A 24,693-nucleotide genomic window follows, 5' to 3' on the forward strand; every position below is an offset into this window, starting at 1 on the left:
TTGGGGGTCCAACCCCTGCTCCAGTGTGTCCAGGAGGCAGTGTGTGAACTCAAAAGAGATTATTCTCCAGCTCTAAGATGTAATGTCTGTCCTGCTGGGTTTTGGATTTGCTTGGGGCCTGTTATTCTTTTCTTTTTGCCTGTTTCTCCCTTTTGGAATGGGAATGTTTGCCTTAATCCTATACTATCATTGTGTAGACTGTAGGCTTTGGACTTTTGAGTTGGTGCTGGACCAAGTTAGGATTTGGGGACTATAAGGATGGAGTGAGTGTATTTTGCATGTGAAAAAAAATGAATTTGGGGGTCTGGGGTGGAATGCTAGGGCTTGAATGTTCCCCAGATTTCATGTGTTGGAAACTTAATTTTCAATGTATAATTTTCTATATTTATATATATTTTTTCTTTGAAAATTACTCTGTTTCAGTTATTCTATTATAAGCAACAGAAAAGAGACTAAGATATGCTGCATTTGAGTTTGTGACTAAAATTTAAACTCACTCTACTTCCTATTAACATTTGTGGGATGTGGTCAAAGGAGCTTGGGAAAGCAGAACTTTACTTCAACTCCAATTCCCCACCCCCAACAATTCAGTCTTTGTCATGTAACAGGGCTTATGGAGCTAGTATAATATTTATTTTTAAGAGAAATATATCAATTTCATATCAATTTTTTTTGGCTTTTGCATTCAATTTAATAACTGTATTATAATATTTACAATATAATCTTGCTCTTCTGGCTATTCTAGCTCCTTTTCTTCCCAGGACCTAGGAGAACTTTCCTTTTACTGATATAAAACTTTATGGTCTAAACTGACTTACGTGACTATTCATTGTCTTGCTACAAAATCTTATACTTGGATGCAACTGTTGGTGATACCCCAGTTCTTCTTTTTCTTCTTCTTTTTTATTTTGAGACAGGGTCTCGGTTTGTTACTCAGGCTGTAGTGCAGTGGCCCCATCATGGCTCACTGTAGCCTCAACCTCCTGGGGTCAAGTGATCCTCCTGCCTCAGCCCCTCCCTAATCCCCTTCCTGAAGTAGCTTGGACCACAGGCATATGCATCACCATGCCTGGCTAATTTTTTTTTTCTTAGAGATAGGGTTTTGCCATGTTGGCCAGGCTGATATTGAATTCCTGGGGTCAAACAATCTGCCCAGCTAGGCCTCCCAAAGTGCTGGGATTACAGGCATGCACCACCATGACCTTTCCAGTTCTTTTTGCATTTATTTTGTAACCCAGGCAAGTAATTACTTAGGGAAGACTAAGTGAAAGTCATGTGTCTCAAAAAAGAATCAGGAAAACACATTGATAATTTAAAAATGCAATTGCCTGCTTACATAAATTATATATTGAAGTGTATGAATACATTTCGTCCCAAGTATATGTATTTTTATGTCCAACTTTTGGGCTCCCTCCCTCACTTGTGGTCTGAATTGTGGTGGAGGGTATTAGATACCTATTTTTATGTGTTTGAGGAATCTGTAAGTGTTCAGTGCCTACATTTTGAATATAAGTGAAATTAATTGATTTACCAAATAGATGATGAGTTGAAGTATGTTTCCATCTTCTTCAGGACTGCCTGTATGGCTCAGGATGTGGAAGAAATTGCTAAATAGTCTATCCATCTTCCTTGACACCATCTTTAGTGAAAATTCCACCCCAAATTTGGCATAAAGTCTTCTGAGTTTACAGGACTATTGCCAGTTTAAAAAAATGACATTCATAGGTATTTTAATGGAAAGTTGGAGAGAAGCAAATTAGGCAAATCTAACCTGCTTCCTAAAAAGTCCCTAAAAAAAAATCTTTCTTTAATTTCCTATTGTTACCAAATGTAGAGTATTTTTCTCCCCTTGATTTCTAATAACTAACATAAGCAGGTTTTGCTTGCACTTCATGTTGCCACAAAAGTGTATTATTCCATTTTATCTTTTTCCTCTTGCTTTTCCAAATATTTGTGCCACGCTAAGCATTTTCTCCTTTTTCCAAGCTATACAGATTCATAGATATTGGTATCTTTTCTTAAGCCCACTGTAGTTAAACCTGTGTCAGGTTGAGCCAGATAGAATCTCATGAAACAGTCATATCAAACAGTGAAACATATGGCTATATGCAATTCATAGTTTATTCTTATTTTTAGCAATATAGCCTTTTTTTGCCTAAAAAGAAGTAAGACATCAAAAGCAAATATTTAAAAATTCTTATGTAAAATATATATAGTAATCATCTATATGTATATAGCAAATAACATTCTTAAAATTACAAATGTTTTTGATTGAATTCTTTAAATTTTCCCATCTGTCATATAAAAGTGTTGGATTATATTATCTCTACGTACCTTTTCTAGCTCTAAATTTCTCATTTGAAACCTTAGTATTAGTAGAATTTGGTGGATTTTTTGAAAGCAGTTTGGGTCACAACATTACATTCTTTCCTAGGAAAGAATATGTGACAATTAACAGGTCTATTCTTCAGAATTTTGAGTCATACCAAGCCACACATGATTCATTGTTCATCTTTTAGTTTACTCTAGATGAAGAATTCACAAGATTAAAAAAAAATGAATACATTATCCCAGAATAAATTTTGGTTTCTGAAGTTTTGATATCTGTTCTAATAATGAAAATAGTACACTGATCATGAGGTAGAATTTTATAGAAAAGGATAGTAGGGCTTTTAATGTATATATTCTCAAGTCTTAAGAGTGTATCTCAACAGGATAAATGCAGATCAACTTTTTTAAAAAAACTAAAAAAGAGTTTCTTTTGTCTAATGTGTCCTAATTCATAATTTAAAAATAGTGATGCATGTGTTGAATATCTTTCTAAGTAGGAATATAGGTAAAGAGACTGATTGATGACAAGGCGGGAAGCCTTTAAAACTGAACACTGAGCGGGGCTGTGGCAACTAGAATAATCACATTCACTGTGGTTCTTATTCTTAGTCTGAACTCTTAGAAAGGGCACTTCATTCCTGATATCTGTCTGCCAGGTTCATCTGCTATGATTTCCCAGACATTTATGGCTGTTATATTTGTAATGATTTTCCTATGACAAAAGTATGAGAAGCAAAAATTGCACTGCTATTGGTTAGTGAAATAACAGCTGTCCCAGAGCAAATCTTTCTCAGTAGTGGGAATGGGTTAAAAAAAGGAAATAGGCCGGGCGCGGTGGCTCATACCTGTAATCCCAGCACTTTGGAAGGCCGAGGCGGGCGCATCACGAGGTAAGGAGATCGAGAGCATCCTGGCTAACACGGTGAAACCCCGTCTCTATTAAAAATACAAAAAATTAGCCAGGCGTGGTGGCGGGTGCCTGTAGTCCCAGCTACTTGGGAGGCTGAGGCAGGAAGGTGGTGTGAACCCGGGAGGCGGAGCCTGCAGTGAGCAGAGATTGTGCCACTGCACTCCAGCCTGGGCAACAGAGTGAGACTCTGTCTCAGGAAAAAAAAAAAAAAAAGGAAATAAATATTTACTGAGTTTTCATACTCTGTAGTTGGCACCATACCAAACCCTTAGCAAATATAATGTGTGAAGGAAATTGTTTATAGAGACAGTTCTGGAACTACACTTTAGTCATATACCTCTCAATTAAAATCCAGGCTCTCCTTTGTCTTTTTTATTTTAGGTTCAGGGGTACGGAGCAAGTTTCTTCTGTAGATAAATTATGTGTCACAGGAGTTTGGTGTACAGATCATCACCCAGGTAATAAACATAGGCCTCAGTGTCTATTGTTCCTTTCTTTGTGTCTATATTTAATCAACACTTAATTCCCACTTATAAGTGAGAACACGTGGTATTTGATTTACTGTTCCTGTGTTAGTTTGCTTAGGATACGGGCTTCCAGCTCCATCTAAGTTGCTGCAAAGGACATGATCACATCCTTTTTTATGGCTCTGTAGTACTCCATAGTGTATATGTAGCACATTTTCTTTATCCAATCCACCGCTGATGGGCACTTAGGTTGATTCCATGTTTTTGCCCTTGTGAATAGTGCTATGAATAACATATGTGTGCATGTGTCTTTACGGTAGAACAATTTATTTAACGTATTCCTTTGGGTATATACTCAATAATGGGATTGCTGGGTCGAATGGCAATTCTCTTTTAAGTTATTTGAGAAATCGTCAAACTGCTTTCCACAATGTCCAAACTAATTTACATTCCCACTGAGAGTGTATAAACATTCCCTTTTCCCTGCAACCTCACTAGCATCTGTTATTTTTTGACTTTTTATCAATAGCCATTCTGACTGGTGTGTGATGGTGTCTCATTGTGGTTTTGATTTGCATTTCTGTAATGATAAGTGATGTTGAGCATTTTTTCATATGCTTGTTGACCACAAGTATGTCTTTTGAAGTGTCTGTTCATGTCCTTTGCCCACTTTTTAAAATGGGCTTGTTTGTTTTTTTTGCTTAAATTCCTTATAGATTCTGGATATTAGACCTTTTTCAGATGCATAGTTTGCAAATATTTTCTCCCATTCTGTAGGGTGTCTGTTTATTCTGTTGATAGTTTCTTTTGCTGTTCAGAAGCGCTTTATTTTAATTAGGTCCCGTGTGTCAATTTTTGTTTTTGTTGCAATTGCTTTGGCATCTTTATCATGAAATCTTTGCAGGATCCTATATCCAGAATAGTATTTCCTAGGTTATCTCCCAGGATTTTTGTAGTTTTAGGTTTTATATTTAAGTCTTTAATCCACCTTGAGTTGATTTTTGTATATGGCTACCCAAGATTTTAAGATTTAATAGAACACCAATGACACCAGTTTTTTTTGCTTTCAAGTATAAAATTGTGTTATAATATTGTCCCAATACCTTTTTAATCCAGACTCCTGGCACCTTATGCTTGTCACCAACCCTTCTCCTCCAAATCTGATACACCAGACTTTCTGAGAACCTGTGCTTTAATGAGTAAACTCATGCAGCTGCAACAAATGCTGCCACCTCCTGGCATCTTTTAAAAAGGTAAAATCTGGTAAGCAAAGACGGTTCAGATGCTCTTTGCGAATATACTACTTGAACATAGCCCTTCATGTACTTATTCTCCCTTCTTGCTTAGAGTTATCCATTTTTGGGGAAGCAAAATAATCTTGAGTAGGTCATCTCTTCTCTTAGTATGTCTAACCTGACAGAATTTTGAAACTTTCTGGTGATGCTGTTTTGCCATTTAATATGCAGCAGGGCAGTAGTTGATGCTCATGACGAAAAAAAGAAAGATGAACTCTTTGATGAATATAAGTTTTTCTACCATTTATACTATACATACAAATTTGAGGCAGAAGCCGTGACATTCACCTGGAGAACTTGGCCATACTAAGCCAAAATTAAATGAAACGTTTCTTGCCACATTACTACATATTTGCTTTAATTTTAATTGAAATGACCCAGTAACATTTGCAATAAGGTAGCTAGCTGCTAGTAAACTATGCCATGCATATGAAAACCTTTAAAATTTTATTACTAGTTCATATAAAATAGAGCAATGCTAATTCACTGGATTAAATTGACAATTATTTTTAAAGTGTAAACAAGCCAGGCGCAGTGGCTCACGCCTGTAACCCCAGCACTTTGGGAGGCCGAGGCGGGTGGATCACGAGGTCAGGAGTTCAAGACCAGCCTGGCCAATATGGCGAAACCCCATCTCTACTAAAAATACAAAAATTAGCCGGGCATGGTGGCAGGCATCTGTAATCCCAGCTACTTGGGAGGCTGAAGCAGGAGAATTGCTTGAACCTGGGCGGTGGAGGTTGCAGTGAGCGTAGATTGCACCACTACACTCCAGCATGGGCAATAGAGTGAGATTTCATCTAAAAAAAAAAAGTGTAAACAGTCTGAATTGAGGCATTCTTAAAAATGTTACATCAAGAAAAACTTAACAGGAGAAGCATGATTGATACATTTTGAATTGTGAATGACAAAAATTCTTGTAAGCCATGTGCTTATTGCTTGCTTGAAAGAACAGTCAAAAGTAGATTGATCGAGGGTAGTTTTTTTTTTTTTTTTTTTTTTTTTTTTTTTTTTTTTAAACAGGGTCTCACTCTGTCACCCAGGCTGGAGTGCAGTGGTGCAATCTCAGCTCACTGCAACCTCTGCCTTCTGGGCTCCAGTGATGCTCCCACCTCAGCCTCTTTAGTAGCTGGGACCACAGGCATACGGCACCATGCCTGGCTAATTTTTGTATTTTTTTAGTAGATATTGGGTTTTACCATGTTGCCCAGGATGGACTTGAACTCCTTAGCTCGAGCGATTTGCTCACCTCAGCCTCCCCAGTGTACTTTTTTCTTTAGTTATTGTTGAATGTTTAGTACCCGCCATAAGGCTGAGCATATAGTAAGCTCAATGATGTTGACTGAATGAACAATTAATTCCTAGCTCTTCTTCACATTAATTTATGAAATGGTGTTTAAACTTAACAGTGGATATAACCTTTACAATAAGCAAATGTGTTTTTGCTGGTCAAAGTGTGGTTCAGGGGTCAGCAGCATTGGCATCACCAAGGAGCTTGTGAGATTTACTGAATCTAAGGCTCTACCCCAGAAGTACTGAATCAGAATCTGCATTTTAATAAGATCCCCAGGTGATTCATATGCACGTTAGAGTCTCAGAAGCATGGCTTTAAAGGACCTAAACTGCCATTATTATTTCCATTTTCCATGTAGCTATAGAATTTATTGTCCCGTAGATTTCTGTTTTCCTCGATAAAATTATTCTGTGACCAGACTTCTCACTACTTTCTGACTGAGTCTATACAAAATAAATTTTTCACATCTTTGTTCCCTTCTTTCTTTTCTGAGGTTGCTCAGGCTTAGAAACTGTGTGAATTCCTACTCCTGAGCTGTGAATCGGGGGGCTTTTTTTTTTTTGGAGACGGAGTTTTTGCTCTTGTTGCACAGGCTGGAGTGCAATGGTGAGGTCTCAGCTCACTGCAACCTCTGCCTCCTGGGTTCAAACAACTCTCCTGTCTCAGTCTCCTGAGTAGCTGGGATTACAGGCGCCTGCCACCACACCCGGCTAAGTTTTTGTGTTTTTGGTAGAGACGGGGTTTCATCATGTTGGCCAGGCTGGACTTGAACTCCTGACCTCAGGTGATCCACCCGCTTCGGCCTCCCAAACGGCGTGGTGGCTCACGCCTGTAATCAGAGGGATTTTTATAAGGGAAACTCCCTTCTAGGGCTCCTTGATTGAAAATTTTTTAAATGATTGAATCAGTGATTGACTATGAAGACATTGCTGCTTATACAGTTTTCTTCTTTAAAAGTGTGTTTGTTGCGGTGCAGACTGAGCACTTAAGGGAAGACTTCCTGCCACAAAATATTTGTAAGTGCTCCTGAAAGAGAAAGCAATTATCACAGGTCAGTTAGGTCTTAAAATAAAACAAAAACAAACATTTTACTGAGATCACCCATGTGTAAATTTATGAAGGGGTTGGATCACTTGTTAATTTTATTTTTATCTGCTTTTCACTTACTTGTTATTAACTCAACAGGATTTTTTTTATTAGAAAGAACATTTTGGCTATTTTTAACTTGCCTAAAGTTATTAAGATTTTTAGTACAGAAAAGCACTTACTGTGGTTGTTAATTATTCTACTCATCGTAATGAGATGCTTAACCAAAGTAGGTATCTTCAAAGACAGCTCCTGCATCCAAAGCACTGGGCTTGTGCAGCGTGTGTACCAGCTGCAGGGGAGCAGCAGGTATGCCTGGGATCAGACGATTCTTTGCCTGAGGAGAGGTCCGTATATAGGCCTTGAGGCTAATGGCAAGAGAAAGAAAATGCATTTGGAAAAAATAAACTGCTACCACATGTGCAAGCCTCCATCTTGATACTTTTCACTCTTTGTAGAAATTGTTTGCTAGAAGGTCATAAAAAGTCATGGAAAAAGCCTGGGAGTTTGGACTCAAGACAGATTCAGGTTCTGTGACATCCTGAGTGCTCTCAGAACGCCATTCTTCTTTTTTTTTTTTTTTTAATAGTAATAGTTTTGAGCTTTGGTATATTTATTGTCTTGTGGTTATTATTTTGTGGTATATTTATTTACTGGTTTATTATTTTCTTTTCTTATGAAAATATAACTAGTGAGGACAGGTGACTTTTTGGTCTATATGCCTGTGTCTAGCGTACTGCCTTGCATGTAATAAGTGCTCCCTATAGATGACCGCATAAATGAAATGGTGTTTAGGTATGTACTAATAGTTCAGGCACTACATGTTAATTCATTCTCATGGTATCCTTGTAACAATAATTAACACTTACTGTTACAGACAATGTTCTAGATTCTCAGTGCTTTACATTTATTAACTCATCTGATGGTTTTAACAACCATTTGATGCTTGAAAGTATTAGTGTTATAATTTTCATTTGCTGATGAGGAAACTGAAGAACAAAAAGGTGAAGAAAGTTGCCCAAGTTAACACCCATAGACAATTAAGCTAGATTTTGAACCAGGTGGTTTGGCTTCAATATCCATGTCCTTAACCTCCCATATAGAGTGGTTCGTCAGTGTTCCCTTTTGTGGGTAAGGAAGTCAAGATTTAAATAGATTCTCCATAATCACACTTTTGAAAGTTGGCAAAGCAGGGAACTGGGCTTGGGATACTCATGTACAGGCTAGAGTTCTTTCCATGATATCACAGTTCTAGACATTTCATTATGATCCTGGAGACATAGGTTTCCAAGGAGAGCCAATGTGTGTCTCCATTGCCAAAAAGGTCAAGAACATTCATCATGAGAGGTATAGTAAAAACAAAATAAAACTTCCCTATACTTCAGCAAGGACCTTTTACATATAAGCCAGTAATATTCTTTGTGGTTCCGGTCAACACATCTTAAAAAAAAAATGTGTAAAGATGTTAGGGAAAGTCTAACAATTACGTGGAAAAGGGACAGCAGAGCTGCTGTTTAAGGGCATATTAGCAAATGAGTTAGCTTCAACTTAGGAAGACAAGGACTGACAATAAATTTGAACTTGCCTGACATCTAAAAATGACAAAGTGTATTACTGGCTTTTAAAGTAATCCCAAAGAACCAATGAAGCTTACAATATTTAAGTTTTTAGAGTTTAGGATAAATACAAAGTTTTAGAGGTTGGATTGTAAGCTAATGGAAGTTCCTAGAGCAGTTGGAATGAATTTATGAATGTGTTTTTAAGGTTTTAGATAAGTAAATGGAAACATCACTAATGTGTCATTGCGGAAAATTTGGCTTTATTGTTTGTTTCTTAATTTTTTTAAAAAAATTATTACGTTTTTTATAGAGATGGGCGTCTCACTATATTGCCCAGGCTGGTCTTGAACTTCTGAGCTCAAGGGATCCTCCCACCTTGGCCTCCTGAAGAGCTGGAATTACAAGCCTGAGCCACCATGCCCGGGCTGTTGTTTGTTTCTTGTCCTTGAGATAGACATGTAAGAACTTGGTGTCTGGAATCAAAGGGTCTGAGTTTGAATCTTAGCTCTGCCCCTTACATGTTCTGTGACCTTGAGCAAAGTTTTTAACTTCTTGGTTCCTCAGTTTCTTCATCTGTACAATGGGATACTGATGATCCTCACTTTATAGGTTTAGAGAGAATTAATTGAATTAATTTTAAATGAAATTTAATTATATTTTAAGCACATGAAAATGCTTAAAACAGAGACCAGCATATTGCCAGGGCTCAATAAAGGTTGGCTGTTATAACTAGCTATTGTGAACGCACAGGCTGGATGGCATGAACTGCCTGCCCTTTGTCTTTGAAATAGTATGCTGGCATTAATAGTCATCGACAATAGTATGCTGGCATTAATAGTCATCAACATTCATAGAATGCCATTCTCCATACTGTACTAAGTGCTTTACGTGCTGGGCCTCCGAAGGAACTGAAAGCTACAGGAACTTAAAGCAACAGTGCTCTCCATCTCATGTCGTGCTTCATTCTTCTCTTCAGCAGTGGCTTCCTCTGCTCCTCAGATCTCATGGCAGATAACATGGCAGCTGCAAATTTTTATTGAGGAGTAGACTCTTCTCCTTTTCTCTCCAGAAGGAAGCAGTATTGAAGGTGTAAGAGCCAAGGTAAAACTCTTCCTTTGCCCTCTGAAGGTTTGCTGAACAATCGACTGACGAAAGGCAGATTAATAGGAGAAATGGCATCCAAATTTATTAGTGTGCACAGGAGAAAAACCACAGAGTGATTACCCAGTATCCCAATGGGTAACTGGGGAAGGGAAATGGAAAAGTGTGGATGATTTTTGGAGGGTAGTAACTGATTTTCAGGGGGATTCAATGGGCTTACAGAACATATAATGGCCTGGGACAAAATCTATTGGGCCTAAAGAGCCTACGATGGTTTGTGACAAAAGTCTGTCCAGGTTTGTTGACAGACTTCAGCTTTTCTTCCTGTGATATTAGTTCAGTTAATAAAAATTCAAAGAAGAAAACAGTGGTCATTGTTTCCTTTATTGCCAGGTCTAGACTTCAGGCAGACAAGGGATCTTCAGAGAACAACTTCACCTTATGCTTTGAGAGAGACAGGATTGAGCGAAAGGAGGTAGGGGGAAGGTCAAAGAAACCTTAAGGCTGCTGCTTCAGTTCAGCACATCAAAGTGCCATGTTTTGGTTTCTGAACCCCAACAGTGGAAACAATTCCATCCTTCTTCCTATTCCTGTGGCATGTTCCTCCTCATAGGAGGAGGACTGGTTTATGTTACTGGTGACATCAAGCAATACACTGAGGTTTGCTAAGCAGTGGTGAGGTCATGGCTTCAGATTGTGGGTGGCACAGTCCCATGTCTCTCTTGTCTTTTGTTAATTCATGGACCTGTGTTTTCACTTGTCATTTGTCTCCTGGTACTAACTAGACCAGACCAAAGAAGGTCTCTGGCAAGCTCAGTTTAGTTTCTACGCCCAATGATAGGTTACTAGATCAATTGGAACCTGCCCTGTGGGCCCAGAGAAAATTATTTTATAAGAAGAATTCATTTCAGGCGAGGTCCTCATTTTAGGAGAGACCTCAGCCCAAAGTTTTGTGCCCCAACAGGAGTTAACAAAGCTCTTAGTTTGGGGATTATTTGATTTTGCCTGACCCGTATTGCTTGGTCTGTACTTTGCTCTGTAAACAGAACAAAGGCACTCATCCTTTCTCAGGTGTTAGAATACTACAAAGGGAAGAAGGCAGTAGTGTGCCACCAAATTGGCTGTCTGGGTGGAAAAAGACTGGATTTGTAACAGTTGCTGATTTTTCTAATGTAGGTACTTTCACCATGGTCTATTTCCAACTCCCAATGGTTTGACAACTGCTTATGGATAAAGTTCCTCAGTTCTGACCATCAGCTCTCTGAGTGTGCTCCAGCAAAGTTGCAAAGCGAGTCATTAAGCTTCGTCCACCACAGTGAGAACAACTTTTCCTCCATCCATTTCCCAGCCTCTGGGGAAATTTCTGAGTGGCCCACCTTGTCTGTTAGGCTTCTTTCCCTAGTCTTATCAGGTATGACCAGGGGACCATGACTATATCGTAGAAGCATGGTTGTTGGGAGTCAGCGATAATAGATCGGGGCAAATTTAGGGGTTAATGTGTGCTGGAATAACATCCCAGTCATAGGTTGGGTCTCTCCAAAGCAGAGCCTGAGACAAAGAATTATGTACAGGAAGTTTACTTAGAAATGATTCTGGAAAGCAGAAGCGCAGAACCAAGAGGAAAGGAAAGACAAAATAAAGATGCATTATTAACTTCTACAAATCTGACCCCTCTGTCAATCTGAGTTACTAAAAGAGTAATCTCCTCAAATAATACATAGTAAGAAATGAGCTGGGAGTTGCCAGTCTTCACTGGAGCTTGAGAATAAATTCAATGCAGATGAAGGTAGACCTAAGAAAGGTGCACAAACCAATCCCAGTGACATCACTTGAATCTCTGGATTGAGATACGCTGTATGTACCATTCCCCCTTTTCCAATTTTGTCATGTGAATCAGTTCATTTCTTTGTTGTTTAAGCCTGTTTGAATCATGTTTTCTGTCATTTGCAACCAAAGAGTTCCAACTGCTATACTTCCACAATAAAAAGCTCACATTGTATTCCGGTTGTTAGTGTCTTCTCCAATAGATTGCCACCTCCTTGAGTTAAGGGCCTATGCATCTTATTTAACTTGTATCCCCAGCATCTAACAGAGCACCTGCCATGTAGTAGAAGCTCAATGCATGTTGGATTGAAGGAATATGTTACATTAATTTGACATCTGTAATACTGATCATTTCTAGTCTCATCAGTGCTTTCTTAAAGAATGTAAATGGGTTAAACTTTTTTGTGCAGGGAAGAAAAGAAGATACAAATTTGCAAGAAAATGTGATAAAATGCACTTAGGGGAAAAAAAAGAGGCTGGTTATGTGAAAGAGTTAACATTGCAAACATAATAAATCTCCTTAGACCATTTTTTTCCTTGTTGACTATAATATAACTAAAATGTTAATAAAGGTATAGTTATAATTCACTTATCTACTGGACCTAATATACAATGAAATTTTTTTTCTAATTTTTTTTATTCCTAAGGGAAGAATCTCTATGTAAAATGAAGACCTAGCAAGGAGAAAATGTCATGATGTCGATAATCTTGTTTAGCCTAAAAGAGTTACCATGAACAATTATGAGCTTATTGATTAGAAACTCACAGAATAAAAGCTTATTTATAACCTACTTCATACTTTTATATTAAGACTACACTACTTCTTCCCCTTAATTGAAATCCTTTCAGAGTAAGAATCTATAAAGTGGAAAGTTCAGAAAGTCGATAATTTAATCTAACCTTCCATCATTCTATCTGCATTTTTTGCACATAGTTTGCTGAATGAGCACTTAAAGCAAACTTAGCATAATATCTTTAAACTATATATAATCTTCCAAATTGAGTTGTGAAGCCATTGTCTTGGATTCTTACCGTATAACTTTACTATTGGTAAGAAACTCATGGAAGTCGCAAGTGCTATTCAAATATATTTCTCGAGAACCCAACATTTAGAAAAACAGAATGCAGATTTAAAAAGAATAATATTATCATTAATAATACAAATGTTAAAATCTTAATAGTTGGGGGTCTACAGTAAGTTTTAAGTAAGCTACAAACTCTATTTCCCTTCAGAACCCCAAATCCTGATATTCTCACTAAGCCAAAAACATTAACAGCTAATAGATTTCAACCCCTAAGTAACCCCCTGCCTTAGACTAATGGCAAGATTTCAAAAAAAAAATTTTTGTAGTCAAAATTCCAGATTCTGAATCAATAGAAAAGAAAAACAATTTCATCCTCCTTGCGTTTTAGTAGGATCTAGAAATCAGAAACAAATTAAGTGTGATAGAGCAGTTCATGCTTCTTTCTTACCAGATAAGGGACTGACATGTCAACATTGGCTTCCTCCAGGCTTGACAATGTCTGGGTTTCTCTGGGTGTATGTGTGGCTGTATCTGTGTGTGTGTACAGACTATTCTGAAGGCTGAGCAGATGATTTGCAGATGTATTCCAGACATGCACAAGGTTGGAATGCATCAATCATGACTCTGCATTTCTATAATGTTTGTCTTTATTTGTAAATGTTCACTCTATATTTTCCTCTTCCATGAACCTTTCTGAAATAAAGTTTTTCTTGATTAATTTCCTTTAAAATCATTTATGTTAATTAGGGAAATTATTAAAATCTGAAAAAGCCCTAATGCTATGATTTTGTAATGTGAATTTGAGGTTAGAACATTTTAAATTAATGAATATCTGGTAAAAATGAAATATTTGACCTCTTCTGTAATTAATACAATTTCGTCGCAGGACTAGGTAGGTATCTGATCAGATAGAGAAAAGACAACTTTAAAATCTAACATCTTCTCTTGATTTATTAAGAACCCTTCCTTATTTTTTTTCTTCCTCCCTCCCTTTGACCCTTCCTTCCTTTCTGTCTCCTACCCTTCCTTTTCTTCCTCTCCACTTTCATCTCCCCCTCCCTCCTTACCCTCTTTGTCTGTGTCTTTTTTCTTTTTCTAAAAAGATGATCTCAGTTTGGAATAAACATTCTTGCGAAATTGGCCAGGAATTTTGCCAAGCTTAGTGAGTACACGTCAGCTGTTTTCTGGAAAATAATTGCACCATGTGACAATGTCTATTATTTTAATTAGTACTGAGGAATGCCTCCAAGATATTTCATCAGGTCAGTATTTCTTACACAGGCAATGGCTTTTTATTTCCTGATGTGCTGATTAAGCAGATAAATGACAGTTTGACATGCTGTATAGGTGAACAAAATAATTGCTATAATTAATAAGCCAGAACTCAAAGAAGTAGTAAACCATTCTCCCTGTATACGAAAGGCTCTAGGACCTGCAGCCTGAGGAAGTTGAAGTATTCAAATTATCCAAAGGAAATGTTATCCCAACTCTACAAGCATGTGAAAACCACTCTCTGGGAAGGCCCTGTCATGTCTGGGGAGCTCAAAGTGCTTTGTCATACAGTCTCTAAGCTTTAGCTAGTCATCTGGGGTTTGTTGCATTTCCAGAATACTTGCATATGTTTGCATACTAAATTCAAGAAGTATTAATTTCAAGATCTGAAAAAAAAAGTCACTTTGTAAAACTGTATGGAGAATACATGTTCAGAAATTCATGAATCTGAAAACAAAAATGTGTTTAATAGTCATAGAGGTGGTGGGGTGGGGAAGAGAAGGATTATTTCCTTTTTCCACAACTGTTCCCCAACATTACTGCAGGGTGAACTAAAGATTAGAACAAGAAGTGTTCCTTTGAAAAGGAAAATATTTAATAATTATTATGCTGTGTCACACTGTAACAATGGGATTTGGGGATATAACAAAATACACATTTGTATACTGTTTTTGTCTGTCTTCTGTGTGAGTAAAGGTGGTTAGTCAGTTTTATTGTGAGACTTTGTGGAGACTGGGAGGCCACACCCCTATGGGTAGACATCATCTCTGGTCAAGGGAGTGCTAATCCCTGAGGTCAGCCACTCTGAGAAGAGGAGATTCTCAGCTAGGAACTGGACTAACATTGGTTGGAAGAAGAAATTCTCCTTTTGGAACCGGACTAACATTGGTGGGAAAAAGAAATTTCCCTGTTCTTCTGGGTCTTAATCTCTTAGTCTAAAAAATTCAGAGACATTGTGTTTGTACTTAGGAGAGGTGGTGTGTTAGGCCATTTTTGTGTTGCTATACCTAATATCACACTTAAGTTGTTTCTGATTTCTAGATCCTACTAAAACACAAGGAGGATGAAATTGTTTTTCTTTTCTATTGATTCAGAATCTGGAATTTTGACTACAAAAAATTTTTTTTTGAAATCTTGCCATTAGTCTGAGGCAGGGGGTTACTTAGGGGGTTGAAATCTATTAGCATAGACTGGGTAATTTATAAAGAAAAGAGGTTTAATTGGCTCATGGTTCTGCAGGCTGTACAAGCATGGCGCCAGCATCTTGGCTGGGCTTCTCGGGGGCCTCAGGGAGCTTTGCAAGCATATCACATGGAGAGAGTGGGAGCAAGGTGCGGGGAGGTGCCCTACACTTTTAAATAACCAGATCTCATAAGAACTTACTCATTATCACAAGGACGACACCAAGACATGATGGATCTGCCCCCATGACCTGAGCACCTCCCAGCAGGCCCCACCTCCAACCTTGGTGATTACATTTCAACATGAGATTTGGGGAGGACAAATATCCAAATCATATCTGGCGAGTTCTACGATAGTGCCTGTCACTCACTTGGAACCTAGAGCCTTGATTCAGCCAGGCTTCAAGGAGTGCACATCATAATGTGTGAGCTGTATTATCTATGTAAAAAATGACATTGCTCAGTTTACACTTAGTATTTTTAAATGTCACATTTCCCTACTATTTGTCTGGTTCATCCCTCCATTCCTTAGTATGGACAAGAAGTTCAACATATATATATGTTTTAAAGACGGTCTTGATCTGTCACCTAGGCTGGAGTGCAGTGGCACAATCACTGCTCACTGCAGCCTCGACCTCCTGGACTCAAGCGATCCTCCCAGCTTCCTGAGTAGCTGGGACCACAGTTGTGTGTCACCGCTCCTGGCTAATTTTCTTGTATTTCTTGTAGAGATGAGGTTTCACCATGTTTCCCAGTCTAGTCTCAAACTCTTGAGCTCAAGCAATCCACATGCCTCAGCCTCCCAGAGGGCTGGGATTACAGGCGTGAGCCACCGCCTCCAGCAGAAATTCAATATTAATATAATAAATTGTCAGGGGACACCCTCTTCCCTTTGGTTGCATGAGAAACCTAGGCCTCACTCACCCAGAAAAATGGGGGGAAGCTCCTATGCAGTCTGTATTGTTGCTATCAGTTTTTATTGCCCAGGATGATCCCACAGTCCAGGCAAAGAGAGGTGGTATTGTCTGTGATTTCCTCTCTTGTGCTAAAGCCAGTCACAGAGATTTCTGCTGAGGCTCCCAGGCCCACCACCAGGGCCCACGCTCCCATGATGCATTCTATATATGATGTTCTGCCATATCTAGGGGCCTATATTTGGGTCTTTTCTTTCCAGCTTTGTTGAGTTATAATTGACAAATAAAAATCACATAGACTTAGGGTATACAATATGATGTTTTAATACACTTATATACTGTGAAATGGTTACCACAATCAAGATAATTAACATATTCATCACCTCGCATAGTGACCATTTTGTGTTTGTGTGCGTGTGTGTGTGGTGAGAACAATTAAGATCTCCTCTTTTGGCAAATTTCAAGTATACAGTACATTAAGTATAGTCACCATGCTGTACATTAGATTTTCAGAATTTATTCATCCTACATATCGGAAACCTTGTACCCTTTGGCCAACATCTTCCCCTTTTGCCCATCCCCCAGCCCCTGGCAACCACCTCTCTATTCTCTACTTTCATGAAATCAACTTGTTTATATTCCACATATGAGTATGATCATGTAGCATTTGTCTTTATGTGTCTGGCTTATTTCACTTAGCATAATGTTTGCCAGGTTCATCCTTGTTGTTGCAAAAGTCAGAATTTCCCTCATTTTTAATGGCTGAATAGTATTCCATTGTGTATAATACCACATTGTCTTTATCCATTTATGGGAACTTAGGTTGATTCTATATCTTAGCTATTGTGAATAATATTGCAATAACATATGTGTGCAGATGTCTCCTCGAGATACTGATTTCATTTCCAGTGGATATATACCCAGAAGTGGGATTACTGGATCATATGGTAGTCCTAGCTTTAGTTTTTTGAGGAAACTCCATACTGTTTTTCATAATAGCTGTACCATTTTACATTCCTATCAATGGTGTGCAAAAGTTCCATTTCCACCAAAATTTGTTATCTTTAGACTTTTCAGTAATAGCCTTTTTTTTTTTTTTTTTTTTTTTTTTTGAGACAGAGTCTCGCTCTGTCACCCAGGCTGGAGTGCAGTGGTGTGATCTTGGCTCACTGCAACCTCTGCCTCCCAGGTTCAAGCAATTCTCCTGCCTCAGCCTCCCGAGTAGCTGGGATTTCAGGCACCCACCACCAGGCCCAGCTAATTTTTGTATTTTTAGTAGAGATGGGGTTTCACCATGTTGGCCAGGATGGTCTTGATCTCCTGAACTTGTGATCCACCTGCTTCGGCCTCCCAAGTGCTGGGATTACAGGTGTGAGCCACTGTGCCCGGCCTGTAATGGCTGTTTTAGCAGTTGTGAGGTGTTATCTCATTATACGTTTGGTTTATATTCCTTTTATGATTAGTAATGCTGAGCAATTTTTTCATATACCTGTTGGCCACGTATACTTCTTTGAGAACTGTTTATTCAAGTCCTTTGCCCATTTTCATATTGGGGTTTTTTTGTTTTTACTGTTGAGTTGTTTGAGTTTCTTACATATTTTGGATATTAAGCCCTTATCAGATGTATGATTTTCATTTATTTTCTCCCGTTCCATACATTGTCTCTTCACTCTGTTGTGTATTTTGCTGTGCAGAGCTTTTTAATTTAATCCAACCCCACTTGTCTATTTATGCTTTTGTTGCCCATGCTTTTTTTTTTTTTTTTTTTTTGACGGAGTTTTTGCTCCTTGTTGCTCAGGCTGGAGTGCAATGGCATGGTCTTGGCTCACTGCAACCTCTGCCTCTCGGGTTCAAACAATTCTCCTGCCTCAGCCTCCCGAGTAGCTGGGATTACAGACGCCCACCACCACACGTGGCTAATTTTTGTATTTTTAGTAGAGACGGGGTTTCACCATGTTGGCCAGGCTGGTCTCGAACTCCTGACCTTGGGTGATCCACCCACCTGGGCCTCCCAAAGTGCTAGGATTACAGACATGAGCCACCATGCCCGGCCTTTTGTTGACCATGCTTTTGAGGTCATATAGTAAAAAAAAAATCATTGTCCAGAGCAATGTTAAGAAGCTTTCCCCTGTTTTCTTCTAGTAGTTTTATAGCTTCAAATCTTTAATCCATTTTGAGTTGATTTTTGTATATAGTGTGAGATAAGGGTACAATTTTATTTTTCTGCATGTAGATATCCAGTTTTCCTGACATCATTTATTAAAGAGACTATTCTTTCACAAATGTGTGTTTGGCACCTTTGCAGTTGACCATAAATGCATGGATTTATTTCTGTACTCTTTATTTTGTTCCATTGGTTTATAGGTCTACTTTTATGCTAGTACCATACTGTTTTGATTACTGAAGCTTTACAATATATTTTGAAATCAGGAAATATAATGCCTCCAGCTTTGTTCTTGCTCAAGATTGTGTGGCTATTCAGGGTTTTTTGTGATTTCATATGAATTTTAGAATTGATTTTTCTATTTATGTAAAAATGCCATTGGCATTTTGATAGGGATTGCATTGAATCTGTAGATTGCTTTTGGTAGTGTGGACATTTTAACAATATTGATATTAACATGGGATATCTTTCTTGTTTTTGTTTTGTCTTGAATTTCTTTCATCAGTGGTTTATAATTTTCAGTGTGCAGATCTTTCACCTCTTTGGATACATTTCTTCCCAAGTATTTTTATTCTTTTTGTTGATTTTGTAAATGGGATTTTTTAACTTCTTTTTTGATAGTTTATTGTTAGGGTATAAAAATGCAACTGACTTTTGTCTATTGACTTTGTATTCTGAAACTTTACTGAATTTGTTTATTAGTTTAATACTTTTTTTGGTGGAGTTTTAGGGCTTTTTCCATATAAGATCATATCATTTGCAAACACATAATTTTACATCTATGTTTGTAATTTGGATGCTTTTTATTTATTTATTTTGGACCCATTGCACTAGCTCTAATTTCCAGTACTATGTTAAATATAAGTAGTGATAGTGGGCACCCTTACTCTGTTCTTAATCTTTGCGGAAAAGCTTTCAGCTTTCATCATTGAGTGTGATGTTATTTGCAGGTTTGACATTTATGGTCTTCATTGTGTTGAGGTACTTTCTTTCTCTGCCTGATTTGTTGATAGTTTTTATGATGAAACGATCTTGTGTTTTGTCAAATACTTTTTCTGCATTTACTGAGATGATTATATGATTATATGATTTTTATCCTTCATTCTGTTAATGTGGTGTATTACATTGATTGATTTACATATGTTGAACCATCTTTGCATGCCAGGGATAAATCCCACTTGATTGTGGTATGTGATCATTTTAATGTGCTGTCGAATTCAGTTTGCTAGTATTATTTTTATTGAGGATTTTTGCATCTATATTAATCAGGGATATTGGCCTGTAATTTTTTAGAATAATTTCTTTGTCTGGCTTTGGTACAGGGTAATGTTGGTCTCATAAAGTAATTTTGGAAGTGTTTCCTTCTCTTCAATTTTTAAAAGAGTTTGAGAAGAATTGGTATTAATTCTTCTTTAAATGCTTGGTAGATTTTACCAGTGAAGCCATCAGGTACTGGGCTTTTCTTTGGTGGGACATTTTTTTTTTTTTAATCCGTAATTCAATTTTCTTACTTGGTATTGGTCTGTTCAGAGTTTCTATTTCTTCCTAATTCTGTCTTGGTAAGTTTTATATTAAAAAGAATTTATCCATTTCTTCTAGGTTATCCAATTTGGTGTATAATTTTTCATAGTGGCCTCTTATCACCTTTCGCCTTTCTGTGGTATTAATTGTAATGCCTCCTTTTTCACTTGTAATTTTATTTGCGTATTCTCTTTTTCTCTTGGTTAGTCTAGCTAAAGGTTTGTCAAATTTGTTTAACTTTTCAAAAAACATTTAGTTTGTTGATCTTTTCTATTGTACTTCTAGTCTCTATTTCATTTATTTCTGCTGTAATCTTTATTATTTACTTTCGTCCACTACCTTTGGGTTTGGTTTATTCTTTTTTTTTCCAGTTCCTTGAGGTATAAAGTTAGACTGTTTATCTGAGAACTTTCCGTTTTCTTAATGTTGGCATTTGTCTCTATAAACTTCTCTCTTAGAACTGCTTTTGCTGCATCTGATAAATTTTGGTATGTTGTGTTGCCGTTTTTGTTTGTCTCAAGTTATTTTTTAAAATTTCTTCTTTGACGCTTTGGTTGTTCGGGAGTGTTGTTCAATTTGGGGGTGAAGTTTTGGTCACCATCTGTATGGGAGCTGGTGGGAACATGCAGCCTGATCCTCCCTCTTCTTCTTGGAGGACTCGCATACTTGAGCTCAGCCATTTACCCCTCCACCCATTATGACAGGCCCCTTTTCAAACGATTTAGCCCACTTGCCTCATGTACCTTCCCAAAGTCCCGATTTTCTGCATGTGTGTGAGGAGAGGGTTCTTGGTGAGGATCACTTCTACATATTTTTAGTTCCAAAGCACAAAAAGGCTATTTGCTTGCTACCTTCCACCACCAATGCTATCTCAAAGGTAATCAAATTCTATCAAGACTCAAGGTTTCCAAGATCAAGTTTTTTCTTGTGAGGAATTAGAATCATTCCAGGGAAAAGACATGGTTTAATTTTCTCCCAGTGAGTACTCAAAAATCAAGGGGATAGTTAAATATTTTTACATATTAACTATAAAAACTATCAGGAAACTAGTTCTGATGGAACTAATGTAATTCTGTTTCTATCAAGCAATCTATAGTTATTCCTTTTTATTTAGCTAAGTCTCATTTAAATATGCTAGCTCTGTTGTAGTTTTGCTTGTTGGTGTTAAAGGCAGGGTCTGTGTCCAAAAATGGACTAGGATATTAAAGGTAAATAGGCATTCCTTTACTTCTTGTCTCAAACCTACCTAGTAGAGGCAGATGTCAGAAGCAAGAGCCCAAAGGAGAAATTAATATGTTAACTAGAGATGGGGCTTCATGCTCCTGCTAACGTTTTTTGTGTGCCTGGTGATCCTTTGACAGTTTTGGAAGATCTGGATTTTGTTTATATTAAGGAAAAGACAAATTTCTATACAAAAAGCCATGGCTCTGTTGGATGCTGATATATTATGTAGCACTTGCTGTTTGCAACTAGGAAAACTTCCTAAACAATGCATCTTGGATTTGTATTTCAGGATGGCATAGAGTATTTCTTTCTGATTGCCAGGATAAATTAGGAAGAGCCCTTAGCTTCAGAAGCAGGATGAAAGGGAGATAAAATGAAAGTCATAGCCCTCCCCTGCCAATATTTCTTCTTTAGCCATTGAAGACAGTACATAAATGAACCTAAGCTGACTAGTTGCATAAATTTCTCATTGTTTTTTCTGACTCTAAGTCTTTACTTAGTAAAATTTTGTTAATTAGTAATTATATAGAATCAATACAGTTGGATCCTACTGTGCTAATCACAGGACTTTAGTAGAAGAAGAAAAAATTAGTGAGATTCTTTTGCCTAGGTTGGGCATGCTAATAAAGGAAGCAAGTAGTTATTTTAATATTGTGCTTCCATTTGAGAAATAAATGATGATTAAAAGCATACTTTTTAATGCAATCAGTCTATGTTACAAAGCATATTATTTTGAAAACTAGTAATTTTTACTTTTGAACAAAGTTATACCATAAAAAAGATACTGCCTTTGAACATGAATAAACAATTTTAAAGGGAAATATACTGCCATCTAGTGTCTAACTTTCAGAATATCTGAATTACTGTATTTAGAACTATTTATAACACTGGTAGTACCACATGGTGGCACTACAGACATGTACATTAAAGGGACAATGCCAAATTTGTGGGCTATTTGTTTTATCTTGGTTCGTAAGTGTTTGTTAAATGTGGCAAATACATTATTTTCCTTTTTAGGTTAGCACTTTATATTTTCTAAGAAAACCTTACATATTTTTGGTACTTTTTTTTTTTTTTTAGTCGGAATCTCTCTGTCGCCCAGGCTGGAGTGCAGTGGCACGATCTCAGCTCACTGCAAGCTCCGCCTCCCGGGTTCACGCCATTCGCCTGCCTCAGCCTCTCTCAGCCTCCCGAGTAGCTGGGACTACAGGCACCCGCTACCACGCGTGGCTAATTTTTTTGTATTTTTAGTAGAGACGGGGTTTCACCGTGTTAGCCAGGATGGTCTCCATCTCCTGACCTCGTGATTCGCCCGCCTCGGCCTCCCAAAGTGCTGGGATTACAGGAGTGAGCCACCGCGCCCGGCCGGTACTGCTCTTTAAATTTTCATAAGTCATAAAAAACTTGAATACCTTTATATTTAATTCCTGGTTTATGAAGTTTTAGGGCTTTAAATACTTCAAACTATATTGTCCTTTCACCTCTTTCTCCCCCTTATTCATGTAACTATAACCGAAACCAGCTTCAACATGGAGAAAAAGGTTTAAAACATTTGCACAAATACTAAGTGCAAATATGCAACACATTTCCCACATAATCTAAAAGGAAAAAGAAAAACAACTCAGTTGAGACTATCTTATAACAGGGCTCTTTGTATTTAGAAAGTGCAGTGGTGGTGGGGACAACTTCTGTTTTAAGTGCTAAATCCAGTGGGAAAAATTTGCCTCCTCACAAGAACATTTGCCTGAGATGCTGATTCATTACAAAGGGACACAGAGCTTTGGGTTCAGAAAATAAAGAATGCTTCTTATGGAAAATTTTGTAATTTATCATGTGAGCATGCTTCAGGTTTCACTTTGCTTTTGGTATCATCAAATGTTGTATAGTAACTGTACGAAATGAAATTCATTCTATTTACTCTAATAAGCAGATTCTTGAAGAAACTGCTCTCATAAGCTGAGGTTCCTTATGATTCTGCAAGGAAGAGAAGACTAAAACAAATCACTGTCTGAAAACATAACAGCTGGCTAAAATAAGCATTGAACACTAAGCACTTCAAAACATCAAGTAAAATTTTGGCAGTTGCATCACATAATGTATATGATCTATATCTATCATATAATATATACATACATAATATCTAGTATAGTGTTTGCAGTTTTGTAAGTCTAATATATTACAATGTGCTTAAGATGTAATTATAATGATTTTTGTCTAAACACAGTTGCTAGTGAAATAGGAAGACTAATTGCCAAAATACTTCTTTGGTGTGTTCTCTCATCAGTGGTTATCAAGATTTTAAAAACTTACAAGAAATGAGTTCCAAGAGCTTAATCCAGAGAAATACAAGTTTACTTGTTTTGCTTAGCTTTCTTTATCATCCTCTTTGGCTTCTATTCCAAATCTTCATCATTTTCCTCAACTTTTAACTGCCGATGTTCTCAGTAAACCACCTTGTTTCTTTTTTTTTTTTTTTTTTTTTTTTTGAGATGGAGTCTCACCGTATCACCAGGCTGGAGTGCAGTGGCGCGATCTTGGCTAACTGCAACCTCCGCCTTCCGGGTTCAAGCGATTCTCCTGCCTCAGCCTCCCCAAAACCACCTTGTTTCTTACTTGAGAAAGTTATGGTCATCCATCAATTGTCCACCCTGCCCAGCACTTACTAATATATAGACACTTTCTTAACTCCTTTCCACATATTTGGAGGATGATGTGTCCTTCTAGCACAAAGCCAAGCCCTCTCCTGGAGCCCTGGATTCCATTTCTTTCCTCCCCATCTCCATTCCTGGAATGTTGCTTCATCAGTCATTCCCATTCTGTTCTTATCTTCCACCTTAGCCCTTCTGTTGGCTCCAATCCTGAGTCCATACACCCCAAATCTCTCTCATCCTTAAAAAATGAACAAATATCCCTAAACAACAAAACATAAATTCTCATGACCACAAAACAAAACAGAGCAAACAGAAAATCAGCCCTTTTTTGACCACAAATTCTCTTTTGTCTTTCATTCCATCTTTTTTCTTCCTTTTTGTCCATGAGCTGCCACTGCTTTTCCACTCCCTTTTCACTCCTTAACTGACCTCTAATTTTCTCTCCCATCGCTAGACTAATACAATTTGTGAATGTTGCCAATGATCATTTTTTTTTTGTTTTTGAGACGGAGTCTTGCTCTGTCGCCCAGGCTAGAGTGCAGTGGCGCGATCTCGGCTCACTGCAAGCTCCGCCTCCCGGGTTCACGCCATTCTCCTGCCTCAGCCTCTCCGAGTAGCTGGGACTACAGGCGCCCGCCACCACGCCCGGCTAATTTTTTGTATTTTTAGTAGAGACGGGGTTTCACCGTGGTCTCGATCTTCGATCATTTTAACTCATCTTATTGGCTCTACTTGCCAAATTTGGGAAAATTGGTCATAGCCTCTTCTTGAAACTGTTTGATGTTTGTGGCTTTCTGATAACCTCTTCTTGGTCTTCTCCTACTCTGCTCATTTCTTAAATTTTTTTCCTGTTTGATTCTCAGATTTTCCCTCT

The 24,693-nt window shown here is 37.8% G+C and overlaps 1 long non-coding RNA gene across 1 annotated transcript in view; it reads left to right on the forward strand.

The window, feature by feature from the left end:
• LOC134731626 (uncharacterized) overlaps positions 1 to 24,693 on the forward strand; it is a 107,158-nt gene that overhangs the window by 47,030 nt on the left and 35,435 nt on the right. The window contains exons 2-3 of the long non-coding RNA XR_010114062.1: positions 3,623 to 3,699; positions 4,825 to 4,961. This is a non-coding gene — a long non-coding RNA (uncharacterized lncRNA). The remainder of the gene's footprint in view (positions 1 to 3,622; positions 3,700 to 4,824; positions 4,962 to 24,693) is intronic.

The sequence above is a fragment of the Symphalangus syndactylus genome, chromosome 10, assembly GCF_028878055.3.
Source record: "Symphalangus syndactylus isolate Jambi chromosome 10, NHGRI_mSymSyn1-v2.1_pri, whole genome shotgun sequence".
In the NCBI taxonomy this organism is placed as follows: domain Eukaryota; kingdom Metazoa; phylum Chordata; class Mammalia; order Primates; family Hylobatidae; genus Symphalangus; species Symphalangus syndactylus.